This window comes from Hyperolius riggenbachi, chromosome 1 (genome assembly GCF_040937935.1).
Source record: "Hyperolius riggenbachi isolate aHypRig1 chromosome 1, aHypRig1.pri, whole genome shotgun sequence".
Taxonomy (NCBI): domain Eukaryota; kingdom Metazoa; phylum Chordata; class Amphibia; order Anura; family Hyperoliidae; genus Hyperolius; species Hyperolius riggenbachi.
Window position 1 is genome coordinate 349,891,957 of NC_090646.1, and position 18,539 is coordinate 349,910,495.

Consider the following 18,539-nt stretch of genomic DNA (forward strand, 5'->3'; position numbering starts at 1 on the left):
TATAATCTAGTGTATCAGGCTAAGTACACAGTGGTGTGGTGTAACTGGCACTTTGTAACGCGCCTTATCACGCTGCAATGCACCTATGCGGTGTTCACAGTGTGGCGGTAGCATTGCAGTAAAATGTGTTACGGCTTCGTAACACACTCAAACCAGTGCGCTACCGCTAAATGGACTCAATGCAAGCATAACGTGAGGCGCTGCTCGTAACGCAATTCAATGGCCACAGTAAACATAGCCTGTATACTGTATATTACAATATCTAATCTAGTGTGTATGTGTGCACGCCATAGTGGGTCCAAGTCTACTGGGTAGGGGGGGCACAATTCATCCCCTCTGCCTAGGAGCTCTATTGTCTACTCTGACACACAGTATACTTCATGCATAAACCAACTAGGACTAACCAATACAATTACACAAATAAAGTCATGGTTCATTTCAAACAGCTATTAGGAGAGAAAAGGATAGAGAGAAGTGGAAGCATGAGAAATAGTGGTGAAAAAACTGAGGAGCAACTGAGGCAGCGAGTTCTCTGATTGCTGGTACAGAAGGAATCACATGCACTGTAGATATGTGTACTCTCTACAGAGATAGTTAGGGGTATGTACATAGGTGTAGAGGCTTGAAGCATGACAAGTTTCATGTGGAAGAAAGTTCCAAAACGGGAAATAGTCATGAGTATTGATAGTCAATGAGATGCAAATGATTCCAGTTTGCATGCAGGTTGCAGGCAGATTGGAATTGGACCAGGTAAAATCCACATGAACTGCATCTGACCTGCCAAATTCCAAGCTGCATACAATTTCCATGCAAGAGGGAGTCATATCTCATTGCCCATCTCTATTATTAATGAGACGTTTTGAGTACTGTAAATTCCTGCGTATTAGACTACTTTTTAACCCTTGAAAATCTTCTGAAAAGTTGGGGGTCGTTTTATACGCCGGTGTCATTGATGCCGGGTGATACGCCCTATCCTGTTACCGCCTCTCAGATCTCCCTGCTGAGGGAGCGCAATCTATTGTTCCATACTGCTCTGAACAGGTAGACATGGAGAGCTGACCAGTCTATTTAAGGAGATTTGACCAATGCAACAAGTCAATTGACTATATACTGTTATATACTGGGTAACACATACAGTACAGCACCAGTATCTGCTCATACACAGCACCAGTACATGATTTTTTTATTTTAATTTGGTGTGCGTTGGAAGAGGGGTAGTCTTATACGGCGAGTATATCCGAAACTCTATATTTTAACTGAAAAAGTTGGGGGGTCGTCTTATACGCCCAGTCGTCTTATATGCCGGAATATACGGTATGTGTTTGAGCAGCAAGTTTCATGTGCAAAATACAGATTGCCAAGGAGATGATATCTGGAAATGAGTGAGTGACAAGATATGGAATGCCTTGTTACTGGTGGTTAGGAGTTTGAAATGGATTCTTTAGGCAATTGGCAACTGGGGAAAGGACTAGAAGAGAGGTGCAGCACTGAAGTAGAAGTGAATGAGGTTACTTGGTGAACTCAGTAGAGACTGGAGAGATGGCAGTCTAGTTACACATGCAGAAAGAGGGGGCTCCTGGAGCCTTACTAGGCAGTTTGCACATTACAAAGAGCACTAAAAAGGACAAATGTTGTGCTTGAGAAAAAAAATAAATGATATTGCCCTTTAAGGCATGTACAGCAGGCAAGACACTGAAAAGATCATTTTAATAACATTGAATTGCAAAGTTACTTGTGTACAACTGATAAATGTCAAAGCAGGGTTTGTTTGTTTTTTTTTTGAACAAAGATGGATTTTCACTTTAAGGCCTCTCACACATTGGCATTGTGAACCTGCGGTACGTTACCCTTTCTTAATGCAAGGTGCCACAAGTTTTATGTAAGTCAATAGAGCCTTGCAGAGTTAAAGTGATGCGATGCACCGGAAGCATCCAATCTTATGCAAAGTCTGCAGCGCGTTAACACACGAACCACACTTACTGCACGGATTATGCAGTAATGCAAGTCAATGGGCGATGCAGGCAGTGTGCATGGCTGGGGTGCAGCGCAAATGCGTGGACTGACAGGAATCCCAGTGACTTACTTCCTGCACAGCACGGAGTAGGTCAATAACCAGGGGGCGGGCCAAGTGTAAGACCGGCCTCAAATGGATGTAACAGAAGGTAGTTTATGAGTAATGGGAAAGGTAAATCAGTATTTGTCCGAGGAGATAACTGGAACGTATTCTACATATAGTAATTATATGCAGGAGACAGAAATGAAATTGGGAAAACATAATAATTTCTGCTTTACTTGTGTTAAAGTTGTTGATGCACTCACAATTGTGTATTTAAAGGGAGCAGGGGATTGTGACTCTATCCCCTGGGCGACAGTTCCGAGAACAAGTGCTCCTTTATCTTTCCTTAGTGCAGAGAAACAGGAAATGACCACATCAAAGTTTAAGGAAAAATCAAGGAACACAGAGAAATGGGCTTTTGCAGTCAGGAGATTGCTGGTGACTTTGAAGGCTGTCTCAGTGGAGTGGTGGGGGTGGAAACCAGCTTGAAGTGAATAATACAAGGAGTTAGCAACGGACAGATCTGAATGGGTATGTCTTCTAATTTGACATGACTATTTACTGCAAAGCACTGCGGAAGAAGATGTCAGTGCCTGGTTTAACCAAGGACTATTCAACCATTTCCTGTGAGGATATCATAAGCCTAATATACAAAGCCAAAGTACTGCAACTAAAGACAAATATAAACAAAACATTGTTTTGTAGGGTGGGTTGAAAACTTCGTCAAGTTTTTATTGCTGTCTTTCATTTCCTGTTTCTGGGACCACCAAGGTTCCCACTGAATCCATCAAGGTCCCAGGGACAAGATATTAGGGAAAGATCTTCAGTGGGGACCAGGGCAGTTTTTAATAAAAGGCATTCAAGGCCAATGCCTGGTGTGCCTTTTGTCCTGGGGGTGCCATACCCCTGGATTAAGCCCCACCCCAATTGAAACCCCACCTAAATGAAGCCACCACTGGGGGGTGTTTCATCCCCTGCCTCTGCTGTGTGTGTGCAGCAGCAGGAAGTTCGGTTTCCTAAAGAGGGGATTAAAGGCTCCTCTGTTTATAGTCGGGTCAACCATTTTTACCTGTTATCTCAAGTAAAAAGGGGTGCTCAGGTTACACTTGACTTGGTTTATATATGTATATACAGTGGCAGCAGGATATCTTACCTGGCAGAGTAAACGGCTTCTTCTTTTGTTTTGCAAAAACTAGTGTTTTGTTGTGGCCTCTGTTCCTATAAATGCATAGCTTTTAAAGGCACAGAGAATGACTTTTATACCTGTCCGGCAAAAGTCATCTCATGCAGCAATAATGCCCATATTGCCTTTATCTTAGATAAGTGGTCTGATTTGACGAGAAACACCCTTTTTCTAACATTTTATATATTTGATGAATACTGGGCACCTCTTATTTTATTAGAGTGGAATTTTTTTCAGGTTGTTTCTGTTGTCTTTGTCCCTACTTGGGATATTTCTCCTCACTTGCTCCTATATTGGGGCACACAATACAAACCTTACACAACAATTTATTATATAAAACATGCTTGATCAAGATGGTCCTTCTGTTTATGAATAATGTGTTACTTTGTGCTTTCATGCAGTAAAAACATGGCTTGCTTATTTATGAGATGGTGTTACATTTCTCATGAGAATACATTTATGTTAATCTGTATCTTTTTGCTCCAGGATGAAAGGATTATCTCTCCCATGGAGAAAGCCGGATGCTTCACTATGTTCCTCATTGCCCCTTGAATCGCCTCCTCCATTTTCATTTCTCACATGTTGAGAGGCTCATAAAAAGATGTGAAATGCTATAAAATAACAATAAAATATTTATTTCCAGTTTGTTGCCATATGCTGTTTACCATGCCCACATCTATTATATTGTTTGCTTTGTTATGTTATGTTTAGAAAAACTGCTTTTTTTTTTTTTTTTTTTTTTTTTTATGTTCTGAAAATTCACAAAGCAGAGAAAAAATGACAAACAGGGTAGAAATAAATAAACTAAATGGTGAACATGTGAAGTGGAGCTGGTCAATGGATGCTTGAAAGATCATGTGATAATTTTAGCAGGAAAATCATAGAACAGGAACCCAGGCTACCCTGCTCACAATAGAGGCTCGGCCTTAATTAAAAAGATGGTGTGGGCTGCAGGATTTGCAAGCAAGTGCACTATGATTTAGTCATTTGTATAGCAATGAATAAAAAGCAACACAGGAGAAAAAAATGCAAACACTAGAACCTGTGAAAACGGTAAACACGCTGAATACGGTCAATATTGGTTTAACACTGTGAGCTTAAAGTGTACCCGAGGCGACATGACATGATGAGGTAAAGATGTGTGTACAGTGCAAAACATATTAATAACTAGGCTGTTTTACTTGTTTTATTTTGCTGCCTAAAAGCATAAATTTTTAGACATGGAGGTTACAGCTTCTCTCTTGTCGGTAGATTGCCGGGAATATACTGTAGTAAACATCACTGATAAGAAAATTACAGCCATAAAAGTTTTCCTGGTAGAATACAACTTCTGAGAGCAGAAGAAGATAGTAAAAGATCAATAGTTAATGTATTTGTACTCTGGGACACCTAATAGGCTGACACTGAGCAGAGGCAACAAAACATTCCTTCTACTTTGTAAATGTTTAAAGTGTACCTAGGATGGAGCCCCTTTAAAAAATTATACATACCTGGGGGTTCTTCCAGCCCCCTCCGGCCTGATCACTCCCTGGTCGTCCTCAGTCGCCTTCTCCTTTGTCTGTAAATGGGCATGCAAAATCCTCCAGTTGGGGCCAGTCTCCGGCCAGCTGCGCTCCCCTGTCTCACTTCCATTGCCATGAGTATTCTGCACCTGCGCAGTAGACGCAGGAGGACGCCGAGGGACTCAGACGTGTTTATGGGGCTGGAGGAATCCCCGGGATCAATCTGTGCTATTTTTTTAGATCTCTGGTTTACTTTAAGGGGCCAGAGACTGGTGGTCCAGAAGCGGTTAAAGGACAGCTGTCAGCATTCTAAATCACCACCTCCAAAACCATAAGGTAGATCTTGAGTATTAGCGAATTCTCCACAATCAATCATATAACTCTTTGCTACCATGTCATTAATTACATCACTACAACAATTTCACAAAGAATATATTATTATCATGAAAGACACTCTAATAATCATAACCTTACTAAGCATCAGAAGGCATCATATATCAACCTCTAGGTAGAATTGTGGAACATATCCGGACAGCTCAAACAGACATGTATCTCAGTCCTTGCCAGATCACTTCTTATTCCTAGCACAGTTTAACAATCAACTCCCTTACAGCTATAAAAAACAACAACTTCTCAGTTGATAATGAATCAGCTGATTAGCTAAATGATCTAATAAAAGTGTGCTACAGCATGTTCACTTCAATTTTACTCTGGCAGCAGAAATGAATGTCTGTGAATCCGTGAAATCATTCTAATAGAAATACTGTATACAGTCCTTTAAAAGAAGACAAGTAAAATAGGGTTTTTTTAGGATTCTTCAGTGGAGGCACCATTTTTGGAAAGGAAAAGCAGTCCATCTCTGAAGTAGAGAATTATTGCCATAGCAAATGAAGAACAAAAAATAGTCTCTGAAATTATTGGCCCCACAATTGTTTATGTATAGAACAAAGTCAACTTTTTGCTTTGTAACTTTGATGAAGAAGTCTTAAATTGCATGTTTCAGTTCTTTCATTATTGTTCTGTAGAATTTATATCGAGTCTCATAAAAGGCCATTTCAGAACAGTCCAGTGTGATGTTCTTAGCCAGTTTGGGTGCTAAGAATTACACATAGAACTGTGTGTTTTAGGCCATTATCATGTATGAAGGATCCATGAGCCTGCAACTAAGATTGAGATTTCTAACGCTGGGCAGTACATTTTGCAACAAAATGCCTTCATAGTTTTGTGATTTAATTGTTCCTTGCACAGGCTAAAAGCAACACATGCCACATACAACAAAGCTGCCCCAAAACATGCTCCAACCTACTGTGTGTCAATAGGTATGGTTCCCTGAAAAAAAAAATTCTTCTCTGTGGACATAAGCCTGATGTGATATAAGAATGGATTTTATTCACCAAGTACAGGGTAGCATACAATACATTTTTTGGGGACACAGACAGCATAGCAGACCTTCATGGGCAGAAAAACGCATAGATGGGTAAAGAGAAGATAAACGTGTAGCACATTGGAATGGTTGGGATATTCACATATTACAATTACAATACTACATTCTACCATTGCACAGTGTAGTTTGCTAATTACATTTCGTATGGGGATTGCTAGTTGGGGAGAAGGGGGAGGGGGGTTGCCTCAGTTTGGGGCAATGACAACTTGGGGGAAGAAAGAGTTCCTGTGCCTGGAAGTCCTGGTGGAAACGGTCCTGAAGCAGCGACTCAATGGAAGTTATTTGAGGTAGCGGTTGCCGGGGATGGAGGGATCGTTTGCAATCCTGACCGCCATGGATTGCAGTCTGGACGAATACAAGAGGTCACCTTCTCGGCAGCTTTGATGACTCTTTGTCTCTAGCAGGGTTGCCCTGTACCATATAATGTGATGTGTTTGGAGGTGCCCCCGTACCATTTGATGTGTTTGTCTCTAGCGGAGGTGCGCCCATACCATACAGTGATTGGGGAACAGAGAATCGATTCAATGGCAGCAGAGTAGAAGTGAGTGAGATGTTTTTCAGCTGTCACAGAAAGAAAAGCCATTTTGGGGCCTTTTTGTGCATTTTAGAGGCGTTTGCATCCGACCTCAGGTCGCTATAGATGGTGGTACCCAGGAGGCGAGTGCTGGAGACTCAAGAGACCTCAGAGCCCTCAGTGAGAGCTGGGGAGAATTCAGTGGTGTTATTCCTTAAGTCGATGGTCAATTCAACTGTTTGAGAGGAGGATCAATAAGCTTGTCCTCAACAATCTTCTGGCGGTAAGCTTGTTTGCTGCCCTACATCATGATGGTATCATCCATGAATTTGATCACCTTGACAGAGTCATTCTGTTGGGTGCAGAAGTTTATGTATCGGGATAACAAGATTGGCGACAGGACACATCCTTGGGGAACACCTGTGTTGGTGGTTTGCACACTTGAGGTGATGGTGTCCAGCTTCATCACTTGGGTCCTGTTTGTAAGGAAGTCCTTCGGCCACGTGCAGAGGTTGGAATGCACGTTGAGTTGTAACAGCTTGTTGTAGAGGATGTTGGAGCTGATAGTATTGAAGGCAGAGCTGAGATCAATAAGGAGAATCCTGGAGTAGGTGTCCAATTTGTCCAGATGAGACGAGATGTGCTCCAGGTTGAGAGGAGGCTTTGTAGGCCTCCTTGAGGACAGTATAGCAGTGGTCCAGATTGTTGACGCTTCAGGTTGGACATGAGCTGTGCTGAAAGTAACATGGAATCTCAGAGTGCAGATTGGCTTGTTGAAATCTCCCATGATAATGAAGAGGGTCTGGTAGGGTAGAGAGTCAGGTAGGGCAGTTTCCCAATACAAGATAGTTTTGCCTAAGGAGCACAGGGCATTCTTGACCTCTGCGTCTGGTGGGATATAAACTTCTGTGAGTAAACAGGATGAGAACTTCCTTGGAGAGTATGTGGGTCTAAAATTTATGAGGAGGGAACACTGTCAAGTTAGGCGAGCATCATTTGATCAGAATGGTAGTGTCTGGGCACCATGTGGAGTTGATGTAGGAGCAGACGCCACCTCCTCTCTTTTTCCCAAATGTTGTAGCGTTTCTGTCAGCACAGAAGAGGCTGAAGTTCAGCAGATTTAGTGAGTTGTCTGGGTTGTTATCTTTGAGACATTTCTCGGTAAAGCAGAGGATGAGGGAGTGGATGATCCAGGACTTGGAGCGGAGTAGCAGACATTTGTTGAGCTTGTTTGGAAGGGATTGGACGTTTGTTAGACGGTTGGATGGGACGGCTGATCGCAGCCCCTTCCTTTATAATCTTACCAAGAGTACCTGTGCTTCTCCCTCTGTAGCGCTTGGAGCTTTGCGTCTGTGCATCGGCTCCCTTGAGTAGGTTGATATGGTCCCTGATGGTCCTCTTTAGGGCCTCAGTGTCAAGGAGTACCTCTGATTGATGTTCCCAGTGTGCCAGTTCTGTTCTACTGTAGGAAGTGTGGTGGGGAGAGGAAGAGGGGGAGGTCCGCAAGATGGAGGTCAGCATCTGGCCAGGGGCTGCATTCTGTGGGGGCAGATTACATAGTGGGTATTAGGGCCTGGTGGAGTGAAGGGAAGATAAGTTCACAGTGGGATGCAAAAATAGACCATCAATATACGGGGAGCTATATAGCAGTAAACAGTCCATCATGTTCAATTACAATGATCGCTGATCGGGATATGATATGCTAATGATATACAGTACCAATAAAGTTTGTTTCTTCTTATCTGACCAAAGGGCATTCTCCCAAAAGCATTTCGGCTTGTAAATATTACAATAGTTTTAGTGAATTTCAGTCTGACTTTAATGTTTTTCTTTCAACCATGGCTATCTCCTGGGTCTTCTTTAGTTGAGGCCACTATCTCTCAAAAAGTGACAGACACATAAACTGATGGACTGTAAAGTTTAGCTGATATGTTTTTGGATTTTTTTTGTCTACAATTCTCACTGATGGCCTGCCCTTTTAGAGTCAATTTTCCCATAGACCTTAAACTCCTTAATAATATTTGCAATTTTTGCCACAGGAGTATTAAGCTGCTTGGATATGGACTTATAACCATAATCTTTACAGGGACCCTGTTGTGAGAGTAATGTGAAAACTGCCTTTTTTTATTTTTGAACTATGCTAATTTCCTGGGTATCCAGCTGATCCTATGTATTTTAAAATCTCAGCCACTGCGGCAGCTGAGGTCGTGTATCATCACTGCGGCCAAATTGAGATGTGACACAAGGAAAAGCAAGATTAAGGTCTGCATATAGATGGGGGGGGCTAGGGATCAGCCCCCTGGAGGTATATAAATGCTTGCCGCTTCGCTAAAAGCACACCATTTGGGCCCATTCTCACTTACGATCGCAAAACGCTAGCGATTTGCGCTAGCATTTTGTGGCAGCGATTTTTACACGATAAATGCTTATTTTTACTGTACTTTTTTGCGATTTTTGAAAGATTTCGATTAGTGTTTCCTTAACATTGTAGTCGTGATTGCTCAAAAATCGTGAAAAAGCCCTGCAACCACCGTGTGCTGATAATCACAAATCGCCGGTGATCGCGGCAGTGAGATCACTGCAATATACTTTTAATTACACTAGCGCTTTTAAAAGCACAAGCGATCGCCCGCTAATCGTCCCAGTGTGAATGGGCCCTTAACCAACCTCCCTCACAGGAAGATTAATTTAATGTTTTTTAATTATACTGCTCAGATCTCCTTAACATTTGTTTATAATTTCCTTTCAGACAATTCTTTCCTTTGTTTTCTCTGGTCAATGTTCAGTGAGGGGCTTATGAAGATTTCAAATAGAAAAGTGACTACTTCTATCCACTTAAAGGGCCCATTTCCACTTGTGCAGTGCGAATTTGTCGCAGAAAACGCGAAAATGAATTCGCATGCGGATGTGAATTTTAATGCGAATTTTACTGCGAATTTGCGTACATTTTCGCATATGTTAGTAAGTATGTGACTGTAACCATGTTAGTGCCTTTGTGCTTTTACATTGATTTTATGCGAAAACGTACGCAAATTTGCGTTAAAATTTGCATATGAAAAGGCAAGCGAATTTCCTATTAAATACATTGTATGCGATTCGCACACCGCCTTGCGGTGTGCGAATTCTGATGGCTCTGCCGTGCAGATTTTTCCTGCACGCAAAACCGCACAGGATTTCTGACAAGTGGAAACAGGCCCATCTACTTGTATTGGTTATGTGAATCTGCAAGCAGATTCGCGATAGTGGAAACAGGCCCTCAGAGTAAGGCCGGGACACACTAGGAGTGCTTTTCTAAGCGCTTGTGATTTGAAAAGCTCTTGCTAATGTAATGCTATGTGAGTGATATCATTTGATGGTTGTGATTTTTTTAAACATGTTTTTATTTCATTTTCAAATTAAACAATCAGCATTACACCAAGACAGCACATGAGATTACAATAGTTCAGCCACACAACATTTTCTAAGGCAAAAAAAAGAACATTGTTTGCAATCTTCGGAGGCACTACAAAATAGTGCCTTCGGCTGACATATATTGTGGTAAGTAGAACAGATAACCTACCATAACAATAAAATCTAACATCCCAACTCCCTATTCCCTCCTATCCCTCCCCACCCTGTTGCTCTCTAAACTGGGAGGTACAGACTAACCAGCAAGCTCATGGTGAACCAAAACTCATTGGAGTGTGTAAGGGGCTACAATGGTCATAAAAGCCCCCTTACTAAAATACTAAGAAAAACAAAAGTTTGCTTTCTTAAAACAGAAAGAATTTGCGATAATTCAGGTTGGAGTGAGCTTGAGATGTCTCCCAGTGCATTACTGCTGAGGTGTGTTTAGCTTCTAAGGGTAACAATGGTTAATTTGCATATATTCAGCAGTGATGCACTGGGAGACATCTCAAGCTCACTCCAACCTGAATTATCGCAAATTCTTTCTGTTTTAACTTTTGTTTGGCTCTCTAAACTGGAAATATCAGAGAAATTCCATGAAAGTATATTTTACGTGTGCACCTAGGGTTCCAAGTAGGTCCTCAGTACAGTACCAGGCAGTGTATTTGAAAGGATCTACAATGTTATGAATATCTGCTTGGGAGAAAATCAGTAAAATGAAAGATTTCCATTTTTTGAAGAATCGTTTGACTCCATTCTCTTTGTGAAGAAAAGCATCATATCTATCCATGGTAAATAGGTCAAATATTTCGTCTTTCACATCTTGTAAGGTAGATCCATCTGTTAGGGCCTTTTTCCACTATCAACGTTTGCGATGATGAATCGCAAATCGCTATTCGATTTTTAAATTGCTAGGGTTTGCTAAATAACATAAGAATAGCGGTAGGTATTTTCTACTAGCGCGATTCAATTTTGACAAAAGCACAATCATGCCGCGGAACGATTTTTACCTAGATTTTGCTATGCAGTGCATTGCATAACAAAATCACGATCGCAGTCGCTGAAAAAAAATGAGAGACTTTCGCAATCGCTAACATTTAGCGCTTGCTAGTGGAAAAGGTCCCTTAGCATTACATTAGCAAGAGCTTTTTAAATCACAAGTGCTTAGACAAGCGCTGTTAGTGGGTCCCAGGCCTCATTGGAGAGGTGATACTAATTAAAGAAAATGGCTAGTTTGAAATACAGCTTCCAATTTTTTATGTTCTTTCATGGAGTTCCAACACGTATTTAAAGAGACACTGAAGTGTGTTTTTTTTACCTTATTTTCGTATGCAGCCAGCTTCAGCATTAAATTCCAAGCGGATTCCCTGCAGTCCTGTGGAAGAACAAGTTATTTATGCCCAAGAAATAGCCCAGGAAAGTTCCATGACTTTTCTGGCTTGCATATTTTTTCTTCCTGGAAGAGGCAGAGCTGTGCACAGTAGCTCTGCCTCCTCTCCAAGCATTCTCAGCCGATCTCGCCCTGTGTCTTCTTTTACTGAGAGGGGTGGGTAGAGGCAGAGATTGACTGGAGAATAGGCGGAGCTACTGCGCACAGCTCTGCCTCTCCCGGGCAGCAAAATCGGCGACTTGTAAAGTCCTGGTACTTTGCTGGGCAATTTCTTGGGCATAAATAACTCGTTCTGCCAGGGGAATGCTGCAAATCCACTTGGAATTTATTGCTGAAGCTAGCTGCATACAAAAATAAGGTAAAAAAGACACTTCAGTGTCTCTTTAACTACTTGCCGACCGCATCACGCTGATGGGTGTGGCCGCGTTGGCAGCCCCAGGACTGCCTTACGCCAATCGGCGTTTTGCAGGCATCCCTGCTTTGCTAGGAGAGTGTTAGATGGCGAAACCGCCGTCTATTAACGTAGTATAGCACTGCGATCTAAGGCAGCGCTGTAATGGGGACAGCCATGTGACACGGCTGTCCCCCTGCGACACAGGAGAGCGATTGGTTCTCATAGGCTGAAGCCTGTGACAGCCGATCGCTGTGATTGGCTGGCTGGGGGAAGGAGGTTTTAAAAAAAAAAAAAAAAAAATAGTGCATTTTATTAACAAAAAAAATAAACACTGGGGGATCGATCTGACCCCACGAACAGAAAGCTCTGTTGATGAGGAGGGAGGGGGGGGGGGGGGGGGTGCACCAGAAAATCACTTGTGTGCCGAGTTGTGCGGCCCTGCAGTGAGGCCCTAAAGCTGCAGTGGCCAATTTAGCAAAAAATGGCCTGGTCTTTAGGGGGGGGGGGGTTAATGCGGTCCTCAAGTGGTTATGCCACAGTTCCCCAACCCTGTCCTCAAGGCCCACCAACAGTGCATGTTTTGCAGAAAACCACAAACATTAACAGCTGAGGTAATTAGTGCTGCAGCAGAGCTGATTAACAACCTCTGTGGATTTCCACAAAACATGCACTGTTGGTGGGCCTTGAGGATAGGGTTGGGGAACTGTGGGTTATGCCATTTAAATTGTAGAATAGGCAATATTTGCTTTGCTATACTTGGTGATATATTAACAGCATGCAGGTGTGCATGGAGCAACTGAATTTCATTAATAACTTTTCATGAGGCATAAAGCACTTTTCCATAAGTTGCAAGGTTATCAAGAACCGTGTCTACATTTGTAGGCAGGGACCATAACCGCAAATGTATCCCATTGCCACAGCTGTCTACTCAGCTGATCCTGGCCAGAAAAGTCTATAACTAATGGTTTTTAAAACCCTTTTTCAGTAACCCCTCACATATTCCTATGCTAAATTCGTACATATGCTGATTAGGGCACAATATGGCAAGATAAAATAGGTTAGAAAAATTCATATGTGTGTCTGTTCTTTAGAATTTTAGTCTTTTTGAAAACCCAAATATTCATGAGTCAGGCTGTACCACGCATAACAGAGGAGGAGGAGCGAGGGAAAGAACAATGACGGGCAGTGTTTCGTTGAGATGAGTCCCTATGCCAGATCTGTCACCAATGTATGGGGGCCACCATACACATGCTAGATTGCTAGATTCTGGCCCAAGGTAGTCTTTAGCAGCAGCCTGGGCCAAGTCTAATCTAAAGTGTGTACAAACCTTTAGACTCCAGCTGAAATCCTTGCTGACATAACATGCCAAATACCTTCCCTAGGTTAACAAAATAACTAAAGGATTTGTAAATGTTGACAGTTGTGACAACAGTAGGGAATCGATCAGTCTAAAAAGTAAACTGTTCTCTAAACAAAATCGAGGTCCATGAACAGTGAGCCCATCAAAATGCTGCACAAGTTGCTGTTGTAATACGAGAAGGAAGCAACTGTGGCTTGACAAAAAAAACACAAAGCTATCCCATATGAGATTGTGATGAAAGACTGGGGCCCAAAACCTAGAAGTAACATGTTATGTGTCAGTTGACGGTGGTTTGCACAGTCATTTAACTTGTAAGGCTCAAGCTTCTATACTGCATTGTGGCTATTAACAGGCACAGAACAATATTGGCCTGACCCTGTTACGGTAAACGCATTTACACTTTCCAGTTTTTATTGTAAGTGAGAATGGGCCCAAATATTTTTTAAGAGACGTTTTATTGTTTTTAACATTGCTTAAAGCGGAATATAACCCTGCATTTCAACTTTGCTCTAAAACATTATTTACAGCATATTATATGCAACCAGCATTTTTTTTTTTTGGAAGGGTTAAACACACAGCGCATCAGAGGCTTACATAGATACATTTCAGCAAAACAAAATGTAACAACTGTGGAATGACTCACTCTCTCTGGCTGTGCAGGAGTTGGAGGACAGCCAAAGAGTGTGTAACATTCACCACTTGCTACATTTTGTTTACTGAAATGTATCTATCTAAACTTTGGCTGCCGGGAGCAGCACTCTCCACAGAACTTTAAACTCTGTGTGTAACCCTTCCAATGCTGGTCTAGTAAAAAAAAAATGCTGGTTGCATATAATATGCTGTAAATAATGTTTTAGAGCAAAGTTGAAATGCAGGGTTATATTCCGCTTTTAAAAAGAGCATTAAAGCAAGAAAAGCAAAGTAATAAACCAGAACAGTTTAGTGAAAAAAGGTGCTAGGAGAGTGTTAGAAAAAAAAGGTGAAGTGCACAGATAGACGGCATACATTAATTTCTAACAGTCACTGGATAATATGACAGTGATATGCAGAAGGATATGACAGTAAGGTAGATAATAACATCTGTCACAGTAAGTATCAGTGTAACAGTGAACCTTTTATACACAAACATTTACAGAGATGTTAAAGTCTAAATTTGGAATTGCAGTGTCAGAGGCACCCACCCAGATATTCCATACTGTAAAACATTTATTAGGTTGGCCTTGTGTTTGATACATTAGATTATATAATGGGAACGTTGAGTTAACCAACTTTTTTCCGTCACTTAGAGTGGGTGTATTCTGTAACTTCCATTTAATGGCAAGGCATTTCCTGACATAAAATTAAAATATCCTGATGAGGAGTTTTTTTTTATATTACCCACAGGGTAGGTCTCCTAGGATACCAAGCATGTACTTCTTACAAGGCAGTGTCACAGGAAGGTGCAGTGTAACTTGTAAAAAGTAGGCAACAGGCATCAAAACCACATTTATATACTTTTTACAAGGTACTGGAGGGGTGTGACCATGTAACTTCTACTACATATATTCTAAGATAACCCTCTGTACTCCTTTAATTTAGCTGAGACTTCTTTGCGACTGAATCTGTAGTAAAACAGGAATTCTTAACTATGATGATTGCTGCCATAACTGTGTAAGATGACCTATCAAGACTTCAATCAGCTAGCCTTTGTAATAAAACAGGAGTTCTTAAAGTGACCTTGTGAGGCTGCTTTATACTTTCCTGCCATCCATACCAGCTGCCTGGTTGTCCTAGTACCATGCATTTACTGACCTAAGCTGATATAAGCTTCTACCAGCCCCCTGCAGCAGCCCTGTGCCCGCTCCATCACAGAACGATCCTCCGGTTCCCCACAGTGACTCATTTTTGGTGACCCAGCCAGTTGATGGCCACTGCACCTGTGCTGCCCTGGCCACGCACACCCTTGATCACGCTCATGTCGACAACAGCGTCCTGCGCATGCGCAGTACAAGATTTTCTCGCGCTGCGCATGCACAGGACACTTCTGGTGGTGGGAACATGATGGAGTGTGCGTGCAGCCAGAGCTGCGCAGGCGCAGTGGCTATTCACTTGGCTGAGTGGCCAAAAACGAAACTGAGCTGCTGCGGGGGGATCTTACCGTGACAGCATGGGTAACTTATGTAAGCTGACCAACAGCATCAAATGGATCAATCGTTTAGTCAGTTTCTAATGCTCTCTTGGCAAAATGCTTATAACACACTAGTACAGTACTAGGTTATCATAGAGTGGCTCACACTGCTCCCAATGCATTTTGTTGGTCCACAGTGAAGACCAGACAAGCCGTGGACACGTGCAACAGATCCATTCTTACACATGGACTCTTTCACACATATGTGGAGCAGTGCTGTGCACTGTGTTACAACACAACCCCGTACATTTTCACAGGTAGCAGAAAGCATTGCCATTCATGATGATAAATGACACTGCTGCATGCAGGACCATGGCTGAGTGAGCACTGGAAACATATTGCATTGCCTTGACCATATATTCCAGCAAAGTCTAGATATATCAACCAACCCTAAAATAGTTTTACAAATAGATGCAGCCAATTAAGCAGTAATCAGCAGGAGCATCTTAGAGATCACTGGGCATGATTTATTCAGTATTTTTGCACTTTTATGTGTCTGTTCACAATTCTATAATGTCAACAAAAATGAAAATAAAGGCTTATGAAAACTATAATCATAGAAACTGTTCCTTTATCTTATTAACAATATTCCCTGTACAATATTTAGTAACATATTTTTCATGTCATCTCCACATTTTGTATGGTAAGAATGTCAGAATCATAAATAATAGGTTGGAAGAGATTGCTGGAGCTCTGACGTATATCGATAACCCTACGTCTCTCTGCACTGGCACGGGAAGACAAGGCCACTTTCTGCAAACATTATCCCTGCACAATTCAATTTTGTATATTCTTCCTAAACATGCCATTTATTAGTAATCTGCCTTACATGGCTGCCATTAAAATGCATTATTACACTGGCAGATGTCATTGTTATTTTAGTAGCAGCTTTGTGCCAAATGTAAACAAGTGCCGAATGGTAAATCTGATAACATTTTGATGGGAGGTTGAGGGGATGAGTATGTTCGGGCTAGAATAACGTGTAAGTGAGAGCAGGCTTTTCATTTCAGATATCTAAGTAAGCATAAGTATGACATTACTGATGTCTGAGGGGCTTTAAAAGATGTACAGCTCAGGGGCGTAGGAATAGGGGTTGCAGAGGTTGTGACCGCATTGGGGCCCTTGGGCCAGAGGGGCCCCAAAGTGCCCTCCCTCACCTACAGTATTAGCTCCCTATTGGTCCTGTGCTCATAATAATCACTTCTATAGATACTTTGAATAGTAGGGATCATTAACAAACCGTTCCCCATCCCCCTTCTTGCATCTCTGACACTGTAGTTGCTATTGGCAGATTTTGGTGCACCATATCAATTGTTATGTATAGAGTGCTTTGGGGGGCCCCATTGTAAAACTTGCATCGGGGCCCACAGCTCCTTAGCTACAGCTGAAATGTTGATTCCAGTGGCATAGCTACAGAGACTTGGGCCCAAGTGCAGCACATTTTACACTGCATACTCCTCCTCTCTCCATCACTGTATGTATAATAATCGCATGATACAGACTACCAAAGTAGGCTTTCCCAGAACAGCCACTATGTGAGAGGAGTAAGAAGGAGACAAAAAGGTAAGATTTGTTAATGATTACTACTATTCAACGCACCTACAGGGGTGATCATCATTGCCACTCTAGCACCAATAAAGAACTAATGCAGTGACTGGAGGATGGCTACCAGGCCCAGATTTACATTACAGGAGACTATAGGAGCCCTAGATTTTGCCCTCCACGAACCTATAAACCCTGCTGAGCTGCATCGCAAGTGTGATGGCTGGCCCTGCTGTCACTTCTCCCTTACTTCCCTTGCCCATCATAGGTAACTACAGGTGTCTCTTAGTATTAGATAGCTAGAGGTACTCTCAATATCAAGTAGCTAGAGGTACCCCCGACTGAATGGAGATCTCATCAGTGGAATTCCTTAAGCTGGGTAAGTAACCTCTCATCTACGCTCAGCTCGGGACTCTGCATGGGGAATGAGAGAGAGGCACTTGGGGAGGGGAGTGAGCTGCCTTTCCATCATCAGGCGCCTGTAGGCACGTGCCTACAGTGCCTTATGGTAAATCCAGCCCTGGTGGCTACATGTGGTTCCGACAGGTCCAGGAGCCCTGGTGCACAGGTAACTTCTGTACCCTCTATTGCTACGCCAGTGGTTCATTTTGTAGTGAACAAAGAGACATGAGAAAAACACATTTGAAGGGAGCAAATGTGCACTTTTATAACTGAAGGAAATTTTCCAACTTGAGTGATTATTGTTATTATTATTTAGTACTTATATAGCGCCGACATCTTCCGCAGCACTGTACAGAGTATATATAGTCTTGCCACTTAACTGTCCCTCACAGGGGCTCACAATCTAATCCCTACCGTAGGCATATGTCTATGTGTGTATCATGTAGTGTATGTATCATAGTCTAGGGTCAATTTAGGGGGAAGCCAATTAACTATGCTTTTGGGATGTGGGAGGAAACCGGAGTGCCCAGAGGAAACCCACACAGACACGGGGATAACATACAAACTCTGTGCAGATAGCGCCCTGGCAGGGATTAGAACCAGGAACCCAGTGCTGCACAGCAAGAGCGCTAACCATTACACCACTGGGCTGCAGATGAAGGCTTTTTTTTATTCTGCAGTCAATATCAATTACGTTTGATAGATCAAATTAAGAAATAAATAATCAATTTGCACTCGATTGACTTGCGCATGCCGGGTTGAAGAAATATATACCATTCACTGGTTTGACTGTGTACTTACTCTGTTATTGGAGAAAGCACATAGGTAATTTTCTCTCCTCATTCCCTCTGGGCTAGGGAGATGCCCAATACTCATGCAAATTAGCACTATGCACAGTGCACAGTGCAGTGCTTTGCTCTGTGTTACACTGTCGACTGGCTAGTTTCTAAGCACATCCACACTACATGAGGTGAGATCTGTCCTGGATAGGGACATTTTTCTCTACTTTTACACATCAAGAACGCTCTTTTTTGTGTTTCTTGCATTTTAGTGGATCCAGAGCAGCCCAAACTATTCTCCAGCCTGATTGCTGTACGTTGGAGTATATCCAACTCCTGTCTTCCCTGTATATCATTGAGAAATGCAGTATCATTTATCTAAAAAAGGCGGAGTTACACTGTAAAGCAGCATAACATTT

General features: G+C 42.2%; 1 protein-coding gene and 1 long non-coding RNA gene across 10 annotated transcripts in view; one reads left to right on the forward strand and one right to left on the reverse strand.

Moving 5' to 3' along the window:
* The window catches only part of LOC137512928 (survival motor neuron protein-like), a 67,866-nt gene extending 63,985 nt beyond the window's left edge, over positions 1-3,881 (forward strand). For all 6 annotated transcript variants that reach the window (XM_068234094.1, XM_068234097.1, XM_068234095.1 and 3 more), the window contains one exon: positions 3,726-3,881. The gene's annotated coding sequence lies outside the window, so the exon portion shown is untranslated. The remainder of the gene's footprint in view (positions 1-3,725) is intronic.
* The window catches only part of LOC137513026 (uncharacterized), a 38,404-nt gene continuing 23,298 nt past the window's right edge, over positions 3,434-18,539 (reverse strand). For all 4 annotated transcript variants that reach the window (XR_011020520.1, XR_011020522.1, XR_011020519.1 and 1 more), the window contains one exon: positions 3,434-3,850. This is a non-coding gene — a long non-coding RNA (uncharacterized lncRNA). The remainder of the gene's footprint in view (positions 3,851-18,539) is intronic.